We start from the raw sequence: 19,893 nt of genomic DNA, 5'->3' as shown, positions 1-19,893 counted from the left end.
CATTCTAGGAAAAAGCAGAAGCCATCACTGGTCCATTCTTGGAGAAAGGGAATCTCTGGACTTTCTTTGTAAGCTCCTCTAGATTTAGTTGAGAATCTTGTTGATATTTGAAGTGCCCATATTATTTTTTACCCAAATATTACCTTTCATGAATTGCAATATAGCTGTTTGTAAATGTAAAAAGGTATGCAAAGGTTTAAAGATCAAACTGCACAACAAATAAAGTTGTGTCTCCTAAAAGTAAGAATCGATTCTGAACTATTGTGCTGAAATGAGTGTCGGAAACTCCAGTCTCACTTCCTGTTACTAATTACCTGTTAGGTTTGTTTGCATAATGCCAGCCTATGGACTTCATTGGCTGTCCCTCAAACGTCTACTCTAATCTGCCCTCAGTAGGCTCTAGAAAGGGCATGGTTTAAGGATGTATTACGTGTCATTAAGAAATTGTCCATATTGAGGGAGTTGAAATGTGATTTTTATCTTTTGATCTTATGATTTTACTAGTAATTATGTTTGTTAAATTGCTACATTTCAGATGCTGTGCAGTGAGCTGGTCAGTGATGTAATGTTCCTGGTGTGCATGTTTGCTCCACAAAAGAAAGTGGTCCAGGAAATATATGAAAATAAGGATGTTCATGATTCAATATCCAAAATTAAAGCCTTCAGGTACAATAAATTTTTTGTTTTAAATTGTTTTAACTTATTTTTTCATGACTGTCAGTGTAAATTGAAACCAGACTCTTTATGCATTTCAAATGCAGGAAGACATTGCAAACATTTCTGGAGACTTTGAGAAGATATCTGGCAAGGTGACCTAGGGCCTGGTTTAAAGGGAGCACGTTCAAACTACAGCAGTTTAATGATACATCTACCTTTTGCTGCGAAAACTTCCTGTGTATTGTACATGCATTTAATTCACTGGATTTAATTGTAATTGTATAAAAAAGGAAAGAAGTCATAATTATACTTGATTATTTTATTGTAATATTGGACCCGTAAACTGATTATTTTCAATCAACATTTAATTTTGTTCTTACACAAACATGAGGGAGTTGAAATGTGATTTTTATCTTTTGATCTTATGATTTTACTAGTAATTATGTTTGTTAAATTGCTACATTTCAGATGCTGTGCAGTGAGCTGGTCAGTGATGTAATGTTCCTGGTGTGCATGTTTGCTCCACAAAAGAAAGTGGTCCAGGAAATATATGAAAATAAGGATGTTCATGATTCAATATCCAAAATTAAAGCCTTCAGGTACAATAAATTTTTTGTTTTAAATTGTTTTAACTTATTTTTTCATGACTGTCAGTGTAAATTGAAACCAGACTCTTTATGCATTTCAAATGCAGGAAGACATTGCAAACATTTCTGGAGACTTTGAGAAGATATCTGGCAAGGCGACCTAGGGCCTGGTTTAAAGGGAGCACGTTCAAACTACAGCAGTTTAATGATACATCTACCTTTTGCTGCGAAAACTTCCTGTGTATTGTACATGCATTTAATTCACTGGATTTAATTGTATAAAAAAGGAAAGAAGTCATAATTATACTTTTATTGTAATATTGGACCCGTAAACTGATTATTTTCAATCAACATTTAATTTTGTTCTTACACAAACAATCTGTACAACAGCCATTGAATGAAACAACATTTACAGCACAATAAAATAAAAAAAAAGTAGTTTTTTGAATTACAAGTCTTAATTTCTCTGCAATAGCCTATGAGAACATGAAGTGGTTACAGATTGACACCAGGATCTTTTGCAATCACATTTATGTATCACCAAGTCGACTCTGAGAGAAGTCCTATTCAGACGGTAATTGTTACTCATGTCAACATATGTAAAAAATGTATTTACATGGCACCTCAGTGATAACTCATGGATTTGATGATTTATTCACAGTGGAGAAGAAAGATGTGATCATTATGAACCTAGGAACGCACTGCTGACATGGCCAGTTGCATGGTTGTCTGTTGTAAATAAAATGTCATACACTTGGAATAATACATTTAAATGTAATAATATATTATTTATTTAAATCTCTGGTTTAAAAATAGGAAAATAGACCCAATATAGCTGAAATGGTTTTCTTAAATGTTATCTCTCAAAATAATGGGTCTCATTAAAAATGTGGAGATTAGCATTAATTATTAAATGCAACCTCTTATTTACAGGAGGCAAACAGCTGCTTGGTTTACATTTTTATGTACGTAACTGTAGGACTATTTAAAATTGTATTGCATACCTGTTACTGCCATAATAATTACTCATTTCAAATGTTTACGTGCTTTTCTGGTCTTTTTGTTCTTAACAGCACCCAATCGCTGTGGTGGAGCAGTTATGAAATATTGTTCTTGTAAATACTTTCAAGCATTTCAGTACTTTTTTTTTCAGTAATATGCGTCAAAGTACAACAGTTAGTATATAGTGTTAAACGGAGGTCAAAAAGTATTTAAAAAGTTAATTTTGAAACTATTTATTCTCAGAGATGTGGATTTGGACAGCAATTAAATGACCACATGACCTTGGTCATTCGGCCGGGGATGTTTATGGGGATGGTGGGAGAAAAACACTGACATTCTGGATTCAGATGGCAATAAAATCACAGACTAACCCCTGTAAATGTTGAAAATCGCTTACGTCACCATGAGAACCAATTACCCTCCGAATCTGGCTATTATGTGCTTTTATCAGGTGGAACCAAACATACACCATTTTTCATACATCTCCATTTTTGCACCATTTTTGACTTGGCAGCATCAGATGCCTCTTCAGTGTTAGCTCCTTTGATTTGTCCAGTTTCTGCCAGCTCCTCCAGGTAACTGAAGAATAAAATAAAAGATCAATCAATAATACAGACATTGTCTACTGATTTATAAATGTAATCATTGAAAAATGTTTTTTTCATCCCATTAGCAGCTTTGGTGCGGTGAATTGAAGCAGTCGAATCAAAATGCATTCGATCGGATATTTAGACGATGATTATTAGTTTTGTGCATTTTCAATGTTCCCCAATTATCTTAGTAAACTTCGGAGGCTCTTTATGTGTGATTTTTAATCAAATACATCGTAAAAGCACTTACCTTACAATAAAAGCGATCTCCGACGAGCAGTCGATAACGTATCTCTGTAGTTTGTAGATGCTAAAAAAGACAAATATCATTTATGTATTTAATCCCATTTTATTAACCAAAGTCTTTGCTACTGACCTTCGATTATCTAATTCAACCATACTAATAAAAAGCAAAAATGACATTTGTGTTATTGCTGAAGAGTTGAACGTTCTTCTCCTGCGTCGTATTCTTCATGCAATTTGTTTGAGTTGCGCCCTCTACTGTACAGACGTGAATTTACATTTCCTTCAGCCTGAGTTCATTTAACTTTTATTGTGAAAAGCGCTTTTACATTTGTAAAATAACTTTTTTTATATTAAAAACAAAACAAGCAAGCCCTGCCCAGATTTTAAAAGCAACTCAAAAGTAATGTAACACATTACTTTCCATAAAAAGTAACTAAGTAATGTAATTAGTTACTTTTTTAGGGAGTAACGCAATATTGTAATGCATTACTTTTAAAAGTAACTTTCCCCAATACTGCTGCCATCAGATCACTCTTTCCAAAATGTTGTATTTGTTACATGTTGTTAAGAAACATTTTCTCCCCATTAAGGAAACCCTCGGCAGAAAGTTTGCATATCCGACACGTCCGAGAAATACCATTCAGAACTGATTCAAAAGAATAATTTGTTCATGAACTGGACATCACTCTTAGAAAACAGCCCTGATTAATTTAAATGAGTCCAAGTCCTAAATATTTCAATTCATTTTCCAGAATAGAAAGACTTAATATCTGCTAAAAGTCTATTTGGTAAATTTTTAAGAGGGCACTACCATACAGATCACCTCAATGCTAACAAATAGGGCCAGACCATAGGTTTGTGGGGCCCTAGGTGAGATCATAGACTAATGACTAATGTTTTATTTTCTTTCTTATACGCAATAATATACATTTTCTTTACTTTTGTTTGTTTGTTAAATTTTGTATTTTTAGAAATGGCAGCTGAGTAAATGCCAGCATATTGTTATCCTCATGTAATGGTATTTAAACAATGTCTCTGCGCACATCTTACTGTAGTTATATTATACACTCTTTACTCAGCCCGTATGACTGTGAGGCGTTTTGAAAAGCATTTTGTGATTTTGTTGTGATTTCCATGTTTTTGGCAATTTAATGAAGTGTAATTAGCCACCAATTATAATACTTCTTCTCTTTAATTGAGCTTTCTCTCTATGAAACATCAATAGCAAACTAAATTTGCATCAGTGTCCATCTGTAAAAGACATATTTTATTGAATCATTCTCAAAACAGATAGTTCAGAAATCCCATAGCCATTGTAAAATGCACGGGTCACCGGCTCCTCCTGAAAACTGGTCCTCGGTGAGCGCCACTACATGCCTATTACTTAATAATTCAAATGATTTATTTTCACTAAATTTCATTGTCATTTGAAAAGTCGTTGTTAATAGTTAGTTAATAGTGAGAATTGGTCCCCAAACTAAAGTGCAGCCATTATTTAATAAGCAAACGTATTAAATTCAGTTTAATTAAGAAATAGTTAAACCACAAATATTTATCATTTACATTTTTGGGTGAACTATTGCAGTAACATTTGTAACTAAAGTGTTTATGAAAAAGCCATGCCAGCTAATGAAGGAAAGTCAGTCTGACGACTCACACACCATGGGCCCTATTTTAACGATCAAAGTGCATGGTCTAAAGTGCACGGCACAATTGCGTTTAGCGAATCCACTTTTACTAGTTTAAGGACGGGAAAAATGGTTGGTGGTCTTAAAGGGTTGTCCCTATAATTTCAATGAGTAATGGGTGTGTTTTGGGTGTAATGTGCCATAAACCAATCAAAGTCTCATCTCCCATTCCCTTTAAGAGCCAGTTGTGCTCGCGCCATGGCGTATTCGCTATTTACACGGCAGAAATTTGCGAGCGCAAAGACAGAACACATCTCCAGAGATGAAACGGAGCTGCTCGTGCGCGAGCAAATAGGTAGCCTAATTCTGATACATGCAATGACTCTCCATTATGACATGTAGGCATTTTTATATTTATGTAGCCTACACAATAATAATCTTTTACATTGCAATCCTTCAATTTTTTATATTTGGCATGTTTGTGTGCTGCTGTGCGTCCGAGTGTGTAATAAGCGTGTACACGAGCTGTGGACCCGCCTATACTAACGCACTCTTTAAATAACAAAAAAACTACTGCACCATTGACTTTAGACCATGGTTTTGTTGGTCAATGGCGCAGTGTTCAGTTGCCTCAAAATAGCAGCGCGCCAGTAATGCGCCTGAACACACCTCGTTTTCAGACCAGCACAACCATGGGCGCACAAATGGGCGCAAATTAATTTTCTATTTAAACAACATGGCGCAGGACGTGAAAAGGACAACTGTGTCGGGCTGAAACTAGCAAAAAACACTTGCGTCGCGCCTGAAGCCACATTGCGCCGGGTGTATGATAGGGCCCCATGTGTTCAAAGCCAGCAGACACTCTGAAAAGAACAGCCCCGTACACCCTCAACCAGTTGAGTAGATCAGTTAGGACAGTGACATAGGTTTGAATACTGGATATTAATCATGGAAGCTCCTGTATTGTTCTCATTTCAGTATCACTCATGTTCTGTGCTCTCCCGAGTTATTTTCTAATACTACGAATGTGTAAACAAATATCACGATCTGTAGTTAAAGACCAGTTGTTATTTAAAATGACTTTTTGCTATCTGTGTCTAGGGATGACATCAATATGCAATATAAATATAACTTTATCGCTATTTTGGAAGTGAATGGATTTTGATATACACTAGCAGTGGGATTAACAGAAAAAATAGAATTTTTGGCAGAAATAGTACAGACTGAAATCATGAAAGAGGTTAAATTAAGTGAAATGTTCGGTGCGATAGCTGATGAAACCAAAGGTCTAAGGAAAAAGGAGCCAGTTTCTTCAGACTTAAGATTCATTGCTGTTCTTCAGTTGCTTTACACTTTCATATCTGGCTCACATGTACACCAAAGGTGGCTTGAAATTCAGATGGACAAATCAAATCAAAACAAATCAAATCAAATGGGAAAAAGGGAAAATACAATTTAAAAAAATAAATGGGAAAAATAATAATAAAAAATGGGGGGAAAAATGCCCCTTAATGGAAAAGTTCATTCCTGATCCTATTATCCAGCCCATCGCAATCTGTAAATTGTTGGAAAAAGTAGATAGGAGACAGCAGATCCTGAGCAGTAGGTTACATGGATCCATAATTACTTCGTCAAAAAAGGAAGCCTCTAAGAAAACATATATTATATGCAGTGATTGACACATTCATGGGAAAGCTGTTGAAAGTCGTTTCTCAAACAGATATTGTGAAATTATGCACAGAATCCAAGCACTTCACTCTAAAAGCAGCACTTGCTTACAGTACATAAGGACCAAATATTGAAGAGTCAAATTTTGAAAAACTTGTTCGTAAAAGACCAAAAGGGGTTTGAAAGGGAGAGGGAATAAAATGTACTCCTCTCATCAAATCTGTGGTAGTTCTGGAGCCATTGCAGGAGGTATTTCATGAGCTTTTCAGGCTGTGTAAGATTGCCATTGCGACATCTGCAGGTACTGCTGATCAAAACTCAGAAGCAACTAAATCATCTAGAAATCTTCAGCTGTAACACTTGGGCTTGAGGGTTTTGGTTTGGATCGAGACAACTTGAGAGCACAGGGAAATAGGGTTCAGGAACACATAAAACAACACACAAGCAATGGTCAGAACATGACGAATCAGTCCAAGCTGTAAATCCCACAACAGACTCAAACAGGCAGGATTGACAGCACAGAGGGTCAGTCCAAAACCCACATCCACAACAGAATAATCCTGACAGGGAACAGAGCACAAAAACAAAGGTCCGAAACAAGAGCGATCAGGTCCCAAAGTAAGCGGTGTCAAAACACAGACAGGTCAACATTAGATAAAAGCCACTGGCTATGCTTGCAGAGACAAAACAAGTTCACACTGAGATTAGAAGGATCAGTGCTTAAATAAATCTGGTGTAATCAGGCTAGATGTCCAGGTATGGAGCCCTTTGGTGGCGCTCGAGGGCAAGTGACCCATTCAGAGGGTACCATGAGTTTTGAAAAAAAGGCTGCAAAATCATTCAAGTTTGGCAGATGTTTTAGTAGCAACCATACAAATCACAGAATTGTATTTTTTCCCCATGGTTTAGATCAGATGCTATTTGTTTGTTTGATTTGATATGGCAGTATTTAGTGTGTCTACTTGACTTTTACATTTATTTGATTGAATTAGCCAATTGACTGACTATCAATTTATAAACTGGCAGTGATTTATTTATTATATTATTTATTTCAGTTTTTAACTTGGTCTTCAAGTTATTAAAGGAATAGTTCACCCAAAAATGAAAATTAGCCCATGATTTACTCACCCTCAGGGCATCTTAGGTATATCTGACATTCCTCTTTCAGACGAACACAATCGCAGTTATGTTTAAAAGTGTCCTGGCTCTTCCAAGCTGTATAATGGCAGTGAATGGTGCCCCTGTTTTTGAAGCCCAAAAAAGTACATCCATCCATCATAAAACTACTCCACACAGCTCCGGGGTGTTAATAAAGGCCTTCTGAAGCGAAACACTGTGCTAGTGTAAGAAAAATATTGATTTTTAAAAATGTATAAACTGTAATATATGACCGATTGCATGATGCAATTTTTTTTTTTCCAAAGAGTCTCCTGTATGAAATGTGTAAACACAATGGTCAGAACATGACGAATCAGTCCAAGCTGTAAATCCCACAACAGACTCAAACAGGCAGGATTGACAGCACAGAGGGTCAGTCCAAAACCCACATCCACAACAGAATAATCCTGACAGGGAACAGAGCACAAAAACAAAGGTCCGAAACAAGAGCGATCAGGTCCCAAAGTAAGCGGTGTCAAAACACAGACAGGTCAACATTAGATAAAAGCCACTGGCTATGCTTGCAGAGACAAAACAAGTTCACACTGAGATTAGAAGGATCAGTGCTTAAATAAATCTGGTGTAATCAGGCTAGATGTCCAGGTATGGAGCCCTTTGGGGGCGCTCGAGGGCAAGTGACCCATTCAGAGGGTACCATGAGTTTTGAAAAAAAGGCTGCAAAATCATTCAAGTTTGGCAGATGTTTTAGTAGCAACCATACAAATCACAGAATTGTATTTTTTCCCCATGGTTTAGATCAGATGCTATTTGTTTGTTTGATTTGATATGGCAGTATTTAGTGTGTCTACTTGACTTTTACATTTATTTGATTGAATTAGCCAATTGACTGACTATCAATTTATAAACTGGCAGTGATTTATTTATTATATTATTTATTTCAGTTTTTAACTTGGTCTTCAAGTTATTAAAGGAATAGTTCACCCAAAAATGAAAATTAGCCCATGATTTACTCACCCTCAGGGCATCTTAGGTATATCTGACATTCCTCTTTCAGACGAACACAATCGCAGTTATGTTTAAAAGTGTCCTGGCTCTTCCAAGCTGTATAATGGCAGTGAATGGTGCCCCTGTTTTTGAAGCCCAAAAAAGTACATCCATCCATCATAAAACTACTCCACACAGCTCCGGGGTGTTAATAAAGGCCTTCTGAAGCGAAACACTGTGCTAGTGTAAGAAAAATATTGATTTTTAAAAATGTATAAACTGTAATATATGACCGATTGCATGATGCAATTTTTTTTTTCCAAAGAGTCTCCTGTATGAAATGTGTAAACAGTTTGATCATAAATTATTAAAGCAAACGTTCTGACTTGATTCAGTCTTCAAATGACTGAATTGTTCTACTGAGAGTCCAGGAAAAGTGCAACACCTCAACCAACACCAGTTCAAACGAGTCAGTTTTTCAATCTTTTTCTAGACTGTCGAAATTCAGCATCTGTACAGTGACACACAGAGAGTTCTTGAACTTGTATTAACACATGCCTGTAGCATGAGAACAGCTTGTTTGTTTCAATCATAACAGTTAGCTATAAAAGCAAAGGCAGCGCCTGCTATACGCCACAGTCTGTATATGCATTTGTTCATTTAATTGAATCTTATGTACTAAAACTGATATACAAATTAATAAAAACTACACTGCCAAAAATGCAATGCAAACTAACCAGTAGATGTCACATTGTTAAGATGACCTGCAACTATATTCTCTCTCTCTCTCTCTCTCTTTCTTATTATGTCACTATTTTTTCTGCTTTTCAAAGTGCTTTTCATTAGAATGGAGCCTAAACCACAAGAGTCAGTGTAAGTCAATCAGGATGTGCTTTACTGGAAGAGCAGAGCGGAAACTCAAGGGCAGAACAGAGAGAGAGAGAGGCCACAGTATAAAGATTACTCGCTCGCTCTTACACAAATCTATCGATTACCAAATTAAATCACCCTGAGTCTGACCGCGCAGAGAGCCAGTCACCCTAACGATTCTTCACAAATAAAAGTTAGAGAGTATGGATTTTTCTCCTAAATAAGACTCTGTCCTTGTCGGCCGAGTAAACCTTGTTATTAATTATTTTGTCCACAGTAAGTGGAGCCCGATGTTTCTAATTCTGCTGCAGAGCGACAGGTTTCAAGTCTCAAATCTGCTCTCTTTATTAAGACTAACTGGTGTTTCTGTGGAGGTGATCAATAACTAATAACTCATTTCAATAGCATCTTTATTATTATTATTTTATTTGAGGTCGGTCAACTTATAATGTTATTCAGAAGCAAAGATGCAGAAAAATAAATAGCATAAGAACACTTATGTTTGGGACCATTAGGATTTGTTGTTTTCATCACAACATATTTTATAAAAATGTTTTCATTACTGTCTGTGATGATTCTCATTAGAGTCTTATTACTGTAAAACAATTAAGCCAGCAAATAAGCTGAACTGGAACTGATCACGTAGGAATATAATACAGTGCATTTATTTTCTAGTGTACCTGAGACACCAACAATCACCAGTGTCTTTCATCTGTTTACTTGAAACTGAAGACACACAGCCATACTCTAGGTATTTTGAACTCTTACATCTCATCATAAACTCACGGGTGATAAAACACTTTCTAACTTCTGACGCTCTTACTGGAAGATTCTCTCATCTTTCCTTTATTTGCTTTCTCTCCAAGAAGAGCCTATAAACTTTAAGATTTGTGGAAAAATGGAATTCCACTGCCTTACACTTACTGAATTCTCTGTGTCTGGTTTTAAATCCATAAAAACATACATATTATAAATAACATTGTTAGGAAAAATAGCTTTCTATGATTGATTGATTGACTTAAAATCCAAATCAAGTTAAAGGTGTCTCAATGATAGATTTGTTTCTTACAAACACGCAGCTTTTCACGTCACGATATGTTAACTGATGGACTGGAGTGGTGTGGATCACTTGTGGATTATTGTGATGTTTTTATCAGCTGTTTGGACTCTCATTCTGACGGCACCCATTCACTGCAGAGCATCCATTTGTGAGCAAGTGATAGAATGCTACATTTCTCCAAATTCTGACGAAGACACAAACTCATCCACAACTTGGATGGCCTGAGGGTGAGGAATATAAATAATATAAATATAAATTTTGTGGGTGGAGCCTATCTGGTGGCCGAAAACAACAGCTTTAAATTAGCGGTCTAGGGAAGCCATGGAATAAAAGAATAAAAAAGGTAATTTTGAGTTTTATTTCAAAATTCCGGGGGGGTATATAAATATTTCATAACTCACACTCTTTCATTAAAACTGAAGCAGCACTCTGGTGATCTGTAAAGCAGTTTTCTTTGATTTGATTGTCCATCTCAACCATTTTGATATTGACAAGTGCGGTTTTTGGTCTTTCTAATAGTAGCACACACTTTGTTGCATAATGGAGAGCAGCAGAACAGCATCAAGAATATCACATTTTGGGGGAGACAATTTGGCCATATCTGATTACAGGGTTACAGCCCTGCTTTTAGTAATGATTAATGTGCAATGCTTGGGAAAAAAAAATATGATGGTAGAGAAAGGGAAAATGCAATATTGGTCGATTTCATGAAAACATGTTATTTTCACTCCAAATCAAAAACAAGAAAATAGAGAGAATCATTAGGATTTGTTTTGCATTGCAAAATATTTTTATGACAATGTGTTAATGATTCTCACCATGAGTAATTACTGTAATTACTGTCTTATTATATATATATATATATATATATATATATATATATATACATACACTGCAATTCATATTTATACTTCCATACATATTCAGCTGATGCAAATTTCTTAAAGCAAAAGTTTGTAATGTGTAATAGAGGTTTACCTTTCTCAGCCTACACATACAGTATAAGCACTGTAAGGCAAAACACCTATTGATCACACACGTTTGCTTAGAATATAAATACAGACGTTGCATTGACTTCTGTACAGCTAGTTATAAATACTATAACCTAACTCAAGAAGAAAACTTTCTGCATTTTTACAACACAAAACATTACTTTATTGTTTTACAAGAGGTTTTGTCAGATTTAGTTCACTTCAGGGGACAAATGTACTATTTAGAAAGAAAGAAAGAAAGAGTGAGTGAGTGAGTGAGTGAGTGAGTGAGTGAGTGAGTGAGTGAGTGAGTGAATTAATGAATACATAAATATAGTAAATAAATAAATATACATACATACAAGTATACATAAATGTTTCATTGTCTGTTATAATAACAGTGAAATGCATTCAATTTTAAAAACAACATTTTTCCACATTTGTTTGGAACAATGATACATTGCTTGACAAACCAAAACACACTGTGATTTGTTGCTTTACATGTTCATGACCAGAATGAGCTATAGACCAATTTCAATGTTTGCAAACAGTGATGGCGGGTTTTTTTTTTTTTTTTGGGTGGAGCCTATCTGGTGGCCGAAAACAACAGCTTTAAATTAGCGGTCTAGGGAAGCCATGGAATAAAAGAATAAAAAAGGTAATTTTGAGTTTTATTTCAAAATTCCACACTTTCTTTCCTCGCAATTCTGAGATTATATCTCACAATTCTGATAAGAAAATCAACTCGTCATTCACTTTTGTTTCCCTCTCGGCTCTGAATCACAAGTTTATATCCCACACTTCTGGCTTTTTGAGTTAAATTGAGTTATAAAGTCCGAACTAGGAGATATAAACTTGAATTTGTGAGAAAAAAGTCTGAATTGTGAGATACAATAGGTCAATGTTATGTAACATATTATAGGTTTAAAATAGTGCTGTCAAACGATTAATTGCGATTAATCGCATCCCCAAAAAAAGTTTTTTTGTTGTTTTTTTTTACATAATATATGTGTGCGTACTGTGTATATTTAGTATGTGTACATACACACACACATGCATGTATATATTCAAGAAAAATATGTTACATTTATACATTAAATATATTTATATATTATATGAATATAAATATATTCATGTAAATAAATGTAAACATTTTCAAAATATATGCTGTATGTGTGTGTATTTATATATACATAATAAATATACACAACAGACACACATATATTATGTAAACAAAAACTTTTATTTTGGATGCGATTAATCGCGATTAATCGTTTGACAGCACTAGTTTAAATAGTATTTCATGCTGTAACTGTAGGTTTAATACAATATGTCCCTTATGAACTGCATATGTGAATATTATGTAGACCTGTTGTTTAAATCAAAATGATGCTTTTAAAGGGTAATCATAGCAGGTTTCATCCGTAGTCTGTCCATTTAAATGTCTGCGTTAAGCTTCAAATGGCGTCTTTGACGACAGTATTCTATAAAAAATGATTTGCATTCCGATTCTGACATCCAAAGGCACAACAATACATTTTTTTTCTCTTATTCCATGGAGTTTACTCGTTTCGCTCCACTTGTTACCAGTGTTTTTCTGCCACCACAATGCGCGCGCAACTGCAAGTGACGTAACTTTGACGTCTACTCCAAATTGGTCTATAGAATGAGACCAATATTCCATGTAAACAATAATTTCACAAGAATGTAAGGTTGCGATCAAAACACAGATCTTCCTTGCTGAAGAATATGAAGAACGAATCCACTCTTCCTTGTACATTTAGTCAGCTGAGCTGCACATCAATGTTACATCACATCAGTATTAATGCTGAATGATCAATCAGCCACAACTTGATGTCTATTGGCTTTGGATATGAGATAAAACAGATATATGCAACTGGATCTAACATGAAAAACTATTACACACATTGTTGTACTTGTTTTTAACCTTATCTGATGCTGTCCATGCTCATTTCTACCACTAGAGGGATGACTTCATCTGCACAGATCAACAGAGGCGCCACCAATGTTTTCAGACCTTTTTCTCAACGTTTCTGACCATCTAGCTATTCAGAACACGGCTGTTTTCAATCAAGGTAAACAGTCGTTATTGAAATGACAAATGCATGTCTGATCAATATTAGAAAAGTAACATTAGATATGATAATATTTGATACATTTCACTTTTAAGTACAAAGGTAAACACAGAGATATTTATAGTGGGGTAGGCAAATGAACAAGCTTTGAAACTTTACGTTGTACACATGTAATCATGTAATTCATATTCCTAATGTTGGTTGTTCTTTGCATACAATCCATTCTAACTCACTCCCCCACTAAATAACGACACGTTTGTGAATCTGCCCACCTCGTCTGCTCACCTCCTGCTTACAGAAAAAATCATGAGAAAATATGAGAACAATTGAGACAAATGATTCATCACTACTCCTGAAGCATTTCTCTGGCTGTATTCAAAGCTGCGCTACAACACGACATGTTGCTCACTCTTGTATTTTGAGTTTCACAATACAGAAGTGATAAATAAAGAAACATTATTTAGTACATCTTTGTGTAGAAAGTGATGCTTTCATTCTGTCAAACTATAAAACTGTACATCCCACTTAATGTAACAAACCATGAAAACAAGACTTTATTTCATTCCTCCTTGAGGCTAAAACATTGATGCAACATTAATGTGAAATAACATAATACACGACCAGCATTTGTTTACAGATGCCAAAAAAACTTGTGCACGGTTTTCAGAATCGCTGTTCTGTTGAATAGGTTGCATAGCTGTAATGTAAGGTACACAATGTGCCTCTAAAAGTGGCACTGACAATCCCCCGACAATGGGGTTGGATTCTCAGAGAATGCATAAACTGGTCAAATGTGTAGCATCTGCCAAATGCATGAATGTAAATGCATTATTATTTTCTCTAGTGTGCATGTAAAACAAATGCATTCTGTGCCGGAGATATCTTTGCATTGTTGGGTTTGTGTGTGAGATATATGAATAGATGAATGGCTAGTAACTTGAAAATTGCTGGTTTGAGCCTAGAGCTTGTTTTGATGAGAATCACGGCCAGCCTGACACAATGATATTGGTTCAACCAGTGGCGTTAGTCTGGTGACAGGACTACCCATTTGTCCTGACAGAAGACTGGGGAAGCGTTCATGAAATATATATTTTTTTTAGTTTAGAAATCATCCACTCATCGTTTAACCTCGGGTTGCTCCGGGGGTTTGTCACTGTGAATGTACTGTAAGTTGCTTTGCATAACAGTGATGGATGGTGGTGTGGCAACTTAATCTGGGGGGATTGTTTCTGAAATATGCACACTTGTCTCTTAGGATAAAAGGGTCAACAATGACTGCTTATTACACGGATGGGTGAATGGTAACCCAGGCTCAATGGGAAAACATGCATCTACAAAAAAATAAAAATAAAAAAAAGCTCCAGCTCTGCAAATCTCCAAAAACATACCTACAATTCACTGTCGTTTCAAGCTGAGATGAACACTAGTAAATACCTGCAACTTTTATTCATTTTCACACATATTATCATTACAGGTACATATTATCCATTAATCCTCACAATGCACTCAAATCTGTATACTACTTTCAAATCAAATAGTATACAGATTTGAGTTATTTTATAAAACCGTTACAACATATTATACATTTCAGCGAAAACCATATCATATCTGATGAGCAACTTTTTTTTATTAATGAGCATTGATGAGCGAATGTGAAAAGAATTCAAAGTTTTGAATATTAATTGTGACCCTGGATCACAAAAGCAGTGTTAAGTCGCTGGGATATATTTGTAGCAATAGCTAAAAAATACATTGTATGGGTCAAAATTACTGATTTTCTTTTATGCCAAAAATCATTAGGATATTAAGTAAAGATCATGTTCCAGAATGTGAAAAGAATTCAAAGTTTTGAATATTAATTGTGACCCTGGATCACAAAAGCAGTGTTAAGTCGCTGGGATATATTTGTAGCAATAGCTAAAAAATACATTGTATGGGTCAAAATTATTGATTTTTCTTTTATGCCAAATATTATTAGGACATTAAGTAAAGATCATGTTCCATGAAGATATTTTGTAAATGTCCAACTGTAAATATATCAAAACGTAATTTTTGATTAGTAATGTGCATTGCTAAGAACTTCATTTGGACAACTTTAAAGATGATTTTCTCATTATTTAGATTTTTTTGCACCCTCAGATTCCAGATTTTCAAATAGTTGTATCTCGGCCAAATATGGTCCTATCCTAACAAACCATACATCAATGGAGCGCTGTTGATATGTAAATCTCAATTTAGAAAGTGAGACCCTTATGACTGGTTTTGTGGTCCAGGGTCACAATTCAATAAAAGTTAACAAATTACATTTATTTTACTTGCATTCAAAATCACTTTAATATGGCATAATTATAAATTTTTCATGCTGCAGTGGTTTATGAAAGGACATACAGATTTCATGTTCATCAACAAAAATCAGTCCCAAAAGTGTGTGAGATATGAGGAAAAGGCTAAATATATTTGACAAGTTTATTTTGACAGTTTTAAAGCATTTGCAAAGTTTTGTTCACTTACTAAAAACTATGCATTTTTAAGATTTTTTTTATGTATTCCAGGTCAAAACACACCAAATGCATTATTAGGGATGATAAAGACTTAAGGCCCGTTCACACAAAGAATAATAACTATATTAGCATCCAACCATTGCATGATAACATTCTGTTTATTATAAGTGCACTGCAGTTTTATCATCTGCCGCTTTAAATGCTCAAGCTTATCTAAGGAGAATGGATTCTGATTGGCTATCAATGTTTTATCATTCATCAACTGGAAAATGTTTCTGAAAGTGATTTCAAAAATATTGTATCTCTGTGCCATTATTATTATAGTTCTGTCAGGACCACTATCGTCAAATTGATAGATACTTAGCATAAAGTTTGGTTTGGCGGTATGGTTCTGTTCTGGGCAAAAAAACCTCCCTGCCCATCCATGCAGCCTGTCATGAATGAGCAGGGAGAGCAGCAATAATAACCCCCCTAGGGTTAACAGAACAGAACAATGCAGATATCATTAATGTACTCAATGATATTTAAGTGTAACACTTTATTCAAGATAAAGGAGTCTGATTAGCAAGGAATATCAGAAAGCGAAGTCCTGACTGTGGCGAAAGGTGGAGCTGGGGATGGAGGAGGGTAATTTGCTCCGAAGCAAGCTAAAAAGCTGCTGAATAATACTGAATACAGCTTATATAGGAATGCCGCGATAGGTGTCGTATTCCTATAGGTAGATGTGATCAGCTGAGAATCAGCTGATGCAAGCTTGACTCACGTGACCTGCCAGAACTAACGCTAACGCTTAATTTGTGGTGTGGGCTGTGCTATTCTTTTAAATTTAGAACGGGTTCTAAAACTATGTCTTTTATTACACTTATAGTTGTCAGTCTAGGTGTGAACGGGCCTTTAACGTTGGGTGGTTCCTTGCACAATACTATAATATAAACTTAAAGTACTTTTGCCATGGTGCATTATTTGCAAACAAATACATTTTGATGTATTATAACAGCTTCATATGTATATGGCTTTTCTAATGAAGTAAATTTGCTCAATGGTGCACCCGGTACAGCATTGCATTTGTGATCTGAAGTGCTTCGGTATGAGTCCCGTGAAAAACGACTCATGATAAAAGACTTGTAGAAGCAAGATAAAATGGTTGCATGGTTGCTTCAACAAATGTGTTTTTTTAATCTCACATTTGCTTTTGTTAACATTATCAGTTAGGTTTATGTTAGGGTTTAGTGTAGGTGCTGTATTATTTTCAAACATGATAGCATTAATTATTTAGTGCCACTCACTGGACATTTCTGAACTGCCGCTATACATTCACCAACCAATGCAAAAAAATATTAACTGATTCACTTTCATCTGCTTAAAAATGTAACATGATTTTAGCACCACTCACTGGATTTTTCACTTTGAAAGTGTTGTAAAATGTGCAAGATGTGACAATGTTTTGTAGAAATGTCACCAAAAGCATGCTTTCCCGATGAGCCTGGATTGGTGAATCGATGGTAGAATGACCAAAGCATCTACAAATGACTAAAAATGGTCAATGTTGCATATAATAAAGTGTACCAATAATCAGTTATACAAGGTGTCATAATATATAGATCATAACATTGTCATATCTTTATTGTGGAACAGAAAAGGAGAAATCAAGCTCACAGTTGAGTTGAGCTCCTTCCATTAGCAGCTTTCACAGTCTGTGCAGCTTCTGTTTTATAACATTATCTCATGATGAGTGTGAATGTGTGAATGGTCCTCACACGCAGAGACCAAACTGTCGCATACGTGCACCACTCACAGTTTGTCTTTTTATCTCTTTGACAGCCAATTATTGGCAGGGATGTATCCGGTTGGTTTGACGTATTGTCAGAGACAAGTCGCGAATGAAGTCTTTGAGCTCATCTGAGAGCCTCAGGCTGCTGTACAGAACAGATGGCCTTTCCCCTTCTGGCGTGTCAATTTTTTAAAAGAACAGTGTGGAGATTTTATTGGCTTTATCCACTATTGCTTTATAGGACTATATTTTCCCAACTTGAGAAGCCAGTATGTATCTCTTCTCAGCGGCACATTGAAATGAATACATTTGCAGACGGCATTGCAAATTAAGAGGAAAACATGGCTTTATTGACCGACTCTAAGTCAGTCTGTGAGTTTTCAATCTGTGATATTGTTAAATAACTCATTCAATTAACAACTTCAAATATTGCCTGTTTGCATATGCAGTCCTCACAAAGACCACACAGAACAGAAACTGCAAAGATAAAGCCAAGAAGTAGTTCAAAAAGGCAACCGATTCATTTATTCATGCTTTCAATGCCTGAGGTTTTTTTTTTTTTTACATTTTGCCAAATTGGTAGCTAATTCATATGAATTTGAATGATCTAGTTTGTATGTTCACACGATCTGCTTACACCTCACTGACAATAGTAGAAAAAGTTTGTTATACAAGTTTTGTAATACAATATGAATACGATAAATACATTGAACCAAACATATTTTTCAAGCACATAGTTAAAGGCATCCATAAGAAAGTTGGGCCTTATTTTATTTTAAATGTAAATTTGTATTGATCGTGACAATTATTGAGTGTTCATATTGGTAATAACCATTATGCCAGCCACAACAGCATTGCAATAATGGAAGATTAATTTGACTTACTTTTTCATTTCACTTTTGTTTACTCAACAAAATGAATTTATCTTTATTCAAGTCATGTTGTTCATTTGATAATATAATTAAAATGTTACATTTTCAATTTCCAAATTCCCCGAACACTTCTGATGCAAATGTTGATTATATTCCAAATAAATCATGATAATGCAGATTTATAATCATTAGTTCACCACTTGACTAAATCTTCTGGTCTGAGTCTTTAGTTTTTTTGTCCCTCGCCCCCAAAGTGAAACCAACTGTGTTCTGGAGTAGAATAGAATAGAACAGAATAGTTCCTTCTTTATTGTTTGTCTTATGATCCGCTTGCCAATCTTTAAAACACAATATCTGCCTGTTTTGTTGCATCTCCTGTAGCATCTGTCTCATTCTGCCCTTGAAATTACTACTTCAAGCCTTACTACTTAAGTCTTTAAAAACAGAGATTTATGAGGATGAGAATGTGAGTAATAATTTTGATAGTTTTATTTTAGTATCTATTGTTTCAATGCATATGTAATGAGAAAAAGCGCTGGCAACATTGATTAAGCAGCAATGTCACCCTGGAGTGCAGCTAAGCAGCCAGGCAGACTCAACACTTTATCTTCTTCACAAAAAAAGAAGAAAAAAAAAACAGTCCTGAATTACAAATTACGGAGTTATTAGATAATTAGGTAATTTATATGCCACTCAGACAATAGCACTCTGTTTACAGAGTGTGGAAGCTTTGAATCTGCTGTTTATTGAGGCATAATGGGATGGCAATGTAAACAGATTATATGCTGATTTTGCACTGGGCTTTAATGGCTGGGGTTTGTTTTAAAATCTCTATAGTGGCTTCTCAAATAAAAACACACTGAAAAACATTCCATGACTGACTGCTGTTCAGTCAGTTTGATTGGGACTGATAACCACATGAGATGAGCTTGTTTTGAATTTATTCTCAGAGTGACAGAGCAGTGCAATTACAAAGGAACAGCAAGCAACACATGAAATTAAACGTGACATTTAAAGTAGAAAAATGTAAATAGTGTTTTCTCGAAAAAATACTCCAATAATCTTTGTTTTAATTGCAACTTTTTTACAGTGCAAGCCACTAAATATGTGTGAGAATATCAGAGAAAGATCCGAGATGATTATTAAAATAAAATAAAAAAATCAATAAATCAAACAATCAAAGTTTACATGAAATTGCAAGTAAATCTAATAAACAAACAAACAATCAGCAAGTAATACATTAAATTTGATATTTAAAAGTAGAAAGACTA

The sequence above is a fragment of the Sinocyclocheilus grahami genome, unplaced genomic scaffold, assembly GCF_001515645.1.
Source record: "Sinocyclocheilus grahami isolate Dianchi unplaced genomic scaffold, SAMN03320097.WGS_v1.1 scaffold933.1, whole genome shotgun sequence".
NCBI classification, from domain to species: Eukaryota; Metazoa; Chordata; class Actinopteri; order Cypriniformes; family Cyprinidae; genus Sinocyclocheilus; species Sinocyclocheilus grahami.
The sequence above is the reverse complement of the archived record's forward strand: the minus strand, read 5'-3'. Positions refer to the sequence as shown.